Here is a 7,500-nt window from a genome sequence, read left to right as displayed (position 1 = left end):
AATAGTATTGTGAAAAAATGATTATTGTGTAGTGACGTCCGCTTGAAGGGGAAGCCCCAGAATCTGTGTCTTTGTCCTGGTCAAGTGGTGACTCATCAGATGCATAATAAAAGAGGTTATTGTCTACCCCAGCGCTTCTCAAACCATTTTGATGTGGCGGACTGCCTTTTTTATGCCACGCACCGGTAATATTTCGAAGTAATATTAATTTATACCGGAAACGATATATATAATAAATATAATAAAAGTTTACATTTTGTTGTATTCTATTTATTTTGTAAACAAATAATACAATATCAAAGTATATAAAAAAGGGATAAAATTAACCAGCAGTTTATTAACACATGGCTTGGGTCACCACTTTGAGTAGCACTGGACTACACGATGAAAAAAAGATATTAAGTTCGTCACCATATAAAAGTCAGTAGGTATATTTTGACAATGTGGTCATTAAATAATGAGTAACTAATTACTATTACTTTATTATTCATTATTTTTATTTTGTTTTATTTTTTATATTATTTTATTCTATTTTGGGGGGGCTACAGGTGTAATAGTAGTTTCCAAATGCGATAGTTGAAAGTGTACAGGTGTGCATGTACAAACGTTTATATACACAAGTATTCACACCTGCACTAAAGCATGCACCCACGTGCACACACACAGACATACACACACACCCACGGGCACGTACACACATACACAAATCTAGAATATACAGAGAAACCTAGCTTGGAGCATCGAAGATATGTGTTGATCAATTTATGTACTGCATGGCTCCTCCAGCGGAGAAACAAAAAACCGATTAACGTTACATTCCAATCAACGTTCCTGGGCTGGCTCACGTTTCTGAATCAATTAACCATCATAACTCATTTACGTTCCCGTCTCGGTTAACGTCACTCAGTTAATATCTCCAACTCTGTTAACATTCCTGATTTTGCTAACGCCCCTAACTCGGTAATCGCCTCTCTGATAACGTTCGTAACTCTATTAACGTCTCTAATTTTGTTTAAGGTCCTAAACCGGTTAACGTTTCTCTGTTGACGTTCCTAGCTCGGTTAACGTTTCTAACTCGATTAACGTTCCTAACTTGGTTAACGTTCCTAACTTGGTTAACGTTCCTAACTTGGTTAACGTTCCCAACTCGGTTAACATTTCTAACTCGATTAACGTTCCTAACTCGAATGTTCCCAACTCTGTTAACGTTTCTAATTCGGCTAGCGTTCCTAACTCTATTAACGTTCCTAACTCGGTTAACGTTCCTAACTCTGTTAACGTTCTAAACTCAGTTAACGTTCTCAACTCGGTTAACGTTCCTAAGTCGATTAACGTTCTTAACTCGGTTAACGTTCCTAACTTTGTTAACGTTCTTAACTCTGTTAACGTTCCTAACTCTCTTAACGTTCCTAACTCTGTTGACGTTCCTAACTCAGTTAATCTTCCTAACTCGATTAACGTCTGTAACTGGGTTACGTTTCTCGTTTCAGACTGGCAATCCGCTTCCTGACGAAACCAAGACGTCGTCACTAGCCCGAGGAAGTTCAGGTGAGTGAGGCGAGTCAAGTTCGACCATTCCTTCGTCTGCACTCCCGTCCGTGGGAGGAACCTCCGAGTCAAATGAAGATTCGTCACCCCAAACTTCAACAGGGTGACAGTTCCTCACGTGGGCTATCCTAGGGTGACAATTCTTCATGTGGGTTATCTTAGGGTGACAGTTCTTCATGTGGGGTATATTAGGATGACAATTCTTCATGTGGCCTATCCTAGGGTGACAATTCTTCACGTGGACAATCTTAGGGTGACAATTCTTCACATGGGCTATCCTAGGGTGACAATTCTTCATGTGGGCTACCTTAGGGTGACAATTCTTCATGTGGGCTATATTAGAGTAACAGTTCTTCGTGTGGGCTGTAGTAGGGTAAGAATTCTTCATGTGGGCTATATTAGAGTAACAGTTCTTCATGTGGGCTATCCTAGGGTGACAATTGTTCATGTGGGCCATCCTGGATTTATGATTCTTCGGTTTTATATGTTGATGACAGTAAGCATAACCCTCATTCAACCTAACCTAACCTAATATAATTTTTATTCCACTGTTGACATTCGGCGTACTGGGGTGATAATTCTTCAGGTAGGACCTCATGGGGTGACGATTCTTCATGTGGGCGTTCTCGGGTAACAGTTCTTCATGTGGACGTTCTGGGTTGACAATACTTCATGTGACCAAGAGGACACCAGTCCAAAACTTCAGGTTCCAGATTTAACACAAGAACATAACGGAGAAAACTACAAGAGACCATAGGGCCTACACTAGGCTATTTCACGTATCAGGACAATTTCCCCCGGCGGACAATTGCCCCCCGTAATCAATTGCCCCCTAGGACAATTGCCCTCTAGGACTATTTCCCCCGTTGTCAATTGCCCCCTGGGACAATTGCCCCCTAGGACATTTACCCCCGGAAGACAATTTCCCTCGTTGACAATTCAACTAAACTTGTAAACCTACTGTAAACCTTGTAAACTTGTAAACCTACTGAATACCTCCTACGAAGTTTATTACTTCAAGTGATCTTTATTACTTCGAATAGTGATTGTGTCGTGTTGTGTACGTAATTGAACGTAATTGTACGTAATTACTAGGGCCCGGATTTCTAGCATTTATCCTATTATTGCTATTACGACTATAAATGCAAATAAAAATTTGCATTTATTGAAAAAATGCTACTTTACTATATACGCTATTTTGACCAGACACAAAGGCAAAAAGTAGTCTGGAAGAACAGTATAAAAGAACCCTCGATGGGCAAAATTTTCTTCTTTATGATTCTGACAACTCTGTTGGTGAGCGCAGGCCAAGAATTCTAATTTTCGGAACGTATAGAAATGTAGAAATGCTATCTTCTTCTCTTCATTGGTTTATAGACGGAACATTTAAAACAGTTCCTTAGATTTTTGCCCAACTATATACTATTCATGCTTTGCAAGATAGTCGTACAGTACCTCTGATTTATGCTCTCCTCCCCGATAAAAGCCAAGCCACATATACAACTTTTTTACAAGAGCTGAAGAAATTAAATCTTAATTTATCTCCAATCAGCATAATGGTCGACTTTGAGAGAACCATGATCAATAGTTTGCATGCTGTGTTTAACCGTACAAAAATAAAAGGCTGTTTTTTCCACTTTTGCCAAAACATTTACAGAAAGGTACAAGCTTCAGGCAAATGAAGGATCACGGAAAAGGTATAAAGATTGCTCCCAGCGAATAGTCGGTTTAGTGAACGATTATAACAACAGAGAGATTTTTGATTACTTAAGAGGAATTGTGTATAATCTAAGTTTTTAAACAAAACTAAGCTTATTTTCATTCTTTGCAACTAAATGTATTTTTACTCTTTGACTTTATAAAGTTTTGAACAAAATTAACTTTGTACTTGTATTTATTTCAATTTCCCACGGGGGAAATTGCAACTAAAAGTATTTTCACTCTTTGACTTTATAAATAAAGTTTTGGGTAAAATTAACAGGGTACAGTCTGCGTTGAGTCACAGTATCTTGTTTAGTTGAATTGTCAACGGGGGGAAATTGTCTTCCGAGGGTAAATGTCCTAGGGGGCAATTGACAACGGGGGAAATAGTCCTAGAGGGCAATTGTCCTAGGGGGAAATTGTCCCAGGGGGCAATTGATTACGGGGGGCAATTGTCCTCCGGAGGAAATTGTCCTGGAACCGCTATTTCATGTGTCTTACCACCTATCATCCCTATTCATAAAGTTATTTCATCTTTTCTTAAAACAAAAGTCTATAACATTCGTTAACCACTCTGTTGGTAAACCGGTTCTTGCCTATTTCTTTCGAGTGTGTATATATATACATATATATATATATACATATACATACATATATATACATATACATACATATACATACATATATATATACATACATATATATATATATATATAATATATATATATATATATATATATATATATGTATGTATATATATATATGCGTGTGTGTTCACCATGGTCTTTTGGATCACATGTTGGACTCGTGATCGACAGGTATTTCCCTCCCGGAAGAGAGCTCAGAGCTCGTATGACCGATGTGTGTGTGTGTGTGTGTGTGTGTGTGTGTGTGTGTGTGTGTGTGTGTGTGTGTGTGTGTGTGTGTGTGTGTGTATGTGTATGTGTGTGCGTGTGTATAATATCACTAATTTGCCCTAACTGTAGTATACAGGAAAAGACCAATGCGCATGGTGTTCAGTCTCTTTCCCCATTTGTCATCCATAGCTGAAAACTAGTTCACTGTTTAAGCATTGGTTATAAGACACATCTACAGTATACGGGAAAGGGGTTCCTTGACAGCCTGTATCCATGTGATTCTCTTCAATCTGTTCCTATGACCTCACGACTCCTCTTTGTCCCAAACCAAGAGATTTTCGGTCCATTTTGCTCACTCTAATGACCCGAGCACCAAGATCGAATCTCCTCGTTCCTTTCTTTCCTCTCATTTGCCTCGTCCACGGTCGTCCGGACCTCCCGGATCCGTGGACGTGTGCGTATGTAAACGTGTGCGTATGTAAACGTGTGCGTATGTGGACGTTTTTGTGGGTAGAGAGTGCACGTGTGTGTGTGTGTGTGTGTGTATTCACCTCACCTCGGATCTGCTGCAGTCTCTGTCGAGACAGCCAGACACCACCCTACGGCAGTGAGCTCAGAGCTCATTATTTGCCGATCTCTGGGTAGGTCTGAGACCACTCACACACCACACTGTGTGTGTGTGTGTGTGTGTGTGTGTGTGTGTGTGTGTGTGTGTGTGTGTGTGTGTGTGTGTGTGTGCGCGCGCGTTCGTGTGTTATTGAACGGTTGTGTAAGAATTGGTCTTTTGTGTGCGAAATGTGTGTTCGTGCCGATGTGTACGTGTTTTTGTGTGTACGTGGGAGGTTGTACAAGAGTTGGTTTTGTGTGTGTGTGTGTGTGTGTGCCTTGATATTCCTTTTCCGGTTTCAGAAATGTTGTTGCAAAGGTCACGTATCGGCTTTCCAGCTTCTCGCCCCGCCCACGGAAACGCATCACGTTCTGTGTGTGTCTGTCTGTCTGCCTGTGCCTCTCTCTTTCACTCTCCCCCCCTCTCTCTATCTCTCTCTCTCTCTCTCTCTCTCTCTCTCTCTCTCTCTCTCTCTCTCTCTCTCTCTCTCTCTCTCTCTCTCTCTCTCTCTCTCTCTCTCTCTCTCTCTCTCTCTCTCTCTATGTCTGTCTGTCTGTCTGTCTGTCAGGTAGGCAGACAGACAATCTCGATCTCTCCCCATTTGTCTGTGTATGTGTGTCTGTGTGTGTATGTCTGTTTCTGTCTTTATACTCTGTATACAACTGTTTTTTTCCTGTATATCCTTCCTGTATGTCTACCTCCTCTCACTCACTCTCACTCATTCTCTCTCATCCACTTCATCACTCGGCCATCAGTTTAAACTGAGGAAATTACAATACGAGGAGCTTATCTACGACTAAAAAATAAAAAAATAAAAATACTCGAAATCCTGCAAATGTTAAAAAACGAGAGAAAATTAAGTTACGGACTCAAAATAAAAAGAAAAAAGAAGAAAAAAAAAGAAAAAACGAAAGGTCATGAGAGTCATGTGAAAATATCGCAAATAGAAAAATAAGCTCATTCATGAAAAAGGAAAAAAAAAAGTGTTTATTATGTCACTTGGCGCAGTTCCAAATTTTTTAGACTTATGGTAACGTGAAAGATCAGTTATGGAAAATATTTAATTTCCTGTTTGACGAAAAAAAAGAAAAGAAAAAGGAATGTTCTTTACAATTTATGGAACACACCAAGAGACGATTAGCTGTTGCTGAATGATTTTTTTCAATTGTAACGAAGGTTTCATCATTTTATTTCATTAATGTAATAATTGATAAAAAAAAAATTGAGTAAACGGTGACACACAGCTTAATGGAGTTGTGGTTTGCACCGAGGTCTGTCACGATTTGGATCCGAGCTTAACGCCCTGCTCAAATCATTAAACCTTTACAACACTACAAACCGTTACTGTCCCCGTTGTGCAAGGAGATGGTTATATAGTTAGTGTAAGATTACGGTATTACCCATAGACCCTGTACGATATTTGGAGCTCTCCTCCGGGAGGATAATGACTGACAGTCACAAGTCTTCCACGTGGTCCAAATGTAACATAAGACTGCAAGAGACCATAAGGCCTACACTAGGCAGTTCAATCCATAAAGTTATCTAACCTCTTAAAACAACCGATAGGTTCAGTGTTCACCAAATGGTTACTAAGTCTATTTCATTCGTTGACCACTCTAATAGTAAACCATTTCTGTCTCATTTCCTTTTCAAATCTAAGTTTGTTCAATTTAAACCCATTACTGTGAGTCCTGCCTCGTTATCTTAATATGATGACCTTGTATGCATCACCCTTATTAAAGCGGGTATATCCGTTTATGTAATCGTATCAGATATGTAGAACTCGACAAGATTAATTTATTGATTTGGATAATTATGTTGATGTGAATTCTCTTTCATGGAATATGATTATTACGGGTTATTGCACGAATGGTTTCAGGTATGTAAACGTTTCAAGCATCGTGCACGTGTGTGTGTGTGTGTATGTGTGTGGGTGTGTGTGTGTGTGTGTGCGTGTGCGTGTGCGTGTGTGTGTGTGTGTTTGTGTGCGTGTGTTCGTGCGATCCAGACGTTCACGAGGAGCGTTCAAGCAGGCGCGGTTTCAAGCATCCCACGGAGCGCCAAGGTCAGGATCCCACGGTGATGACCCAGCGGGCCTAACCTAACCTGACCTAACCTAACCTCACCTGACCTAACAATATATATATATATATATATATATATATATATATATATATATATATATATATTTTTTTTTTTTTTTTTTTTTTTTTTTTTTTTTTTTTAACGTTACAGAACCAACGTTTGCAGCAGCGCTTGTTGAGGGGTTAAGAACATAAGACTGAAGGAGACTGCAGGAGACCATAAGGCCTGCATTAGGTTGTCAGACTGGGTTTTCACATTATTCGGCTTTCGTACAATTGTCCACATCATTGTGTGACTTTGGTTCCTTATTTGGGGGATAGGGAGGTGTCTGGTGGCCCACTGATCTCAGTTGTCGTTCTCGTTTTCGCCCTCGTCCTCCTTGTCATTGTTCTCGTCGTCTTCCACGTTGTCCTCGACCTTATTCTAGTCCTCGTTCAACCCCTCATTCTCTCCCTCCTCTTCCTCATCCTCTTCCTCCCTCTTCTTTCCTCTTCTTCCTCCCTCTCTCACTCTCTACTCCTACTCCTCCTCTTCCTCCTCCTACACCTACTCCTACTCCTCCTCCTCCACATCCTCCTCCACATCCGCCTCCACATCCTCCTTATCGTCTTCCACAGACGCCTCCAGATCCGCCTCCACATTCTTCCTGACATCCGCCCCCACATACTCTTTCACATCGTCCTCTTCCTCCCTCCCCTCCTT

The 7,500-nt window shown here is 40.5% G+C and overlaps 1 protein-coding gene across 4 annotated transcripts in view; it reads left to right on the top strand.

Annotated features, from left to right (window-relative positions):
* LOC143040713 (uncharacterized) overlaps window positions 1-7,500 on the top strand; it is a 401,217-nt gene that overhangs the window by 254,739 nt on the left and 138,978 nt on the right. For all 4 annotated transcript variants that reach the window (XM_076212068.1, XM_076212065.1, XM_076212067.1 and 1 more), the window contains exon 2: window positions 1,491-1,548. The gene's annotated coding sequence lies outside the window, so the exon portion shown is untranslated. The remainder of the gene's footprint in view (window positions 1-1,490; window positions 1,549-7,500) is intronic.

Source organism: Oratosquilla oratoria, chromosome 29 (genome assembly GCF_046742065.1).
Source record: "Oratosquilla oratoria isolate Oo_2021 chromosome 29, ASM4674206v1, whole genome shotgun sequence".
In the NCBI taxonomy this organism is placed as follows: domain Eukaryota; kingdom Metazoa; phylum Arthropoda; class Malacostraca; order Stomatopoda; family Squillidae; genus Oratosquilla; species Oratosquilla oratoria.
The sequence above is the reverse complement of the archived record's forward strand: the minus strand, read 5'-3'. Positions and strand labels throughout refer to the sequence as shown.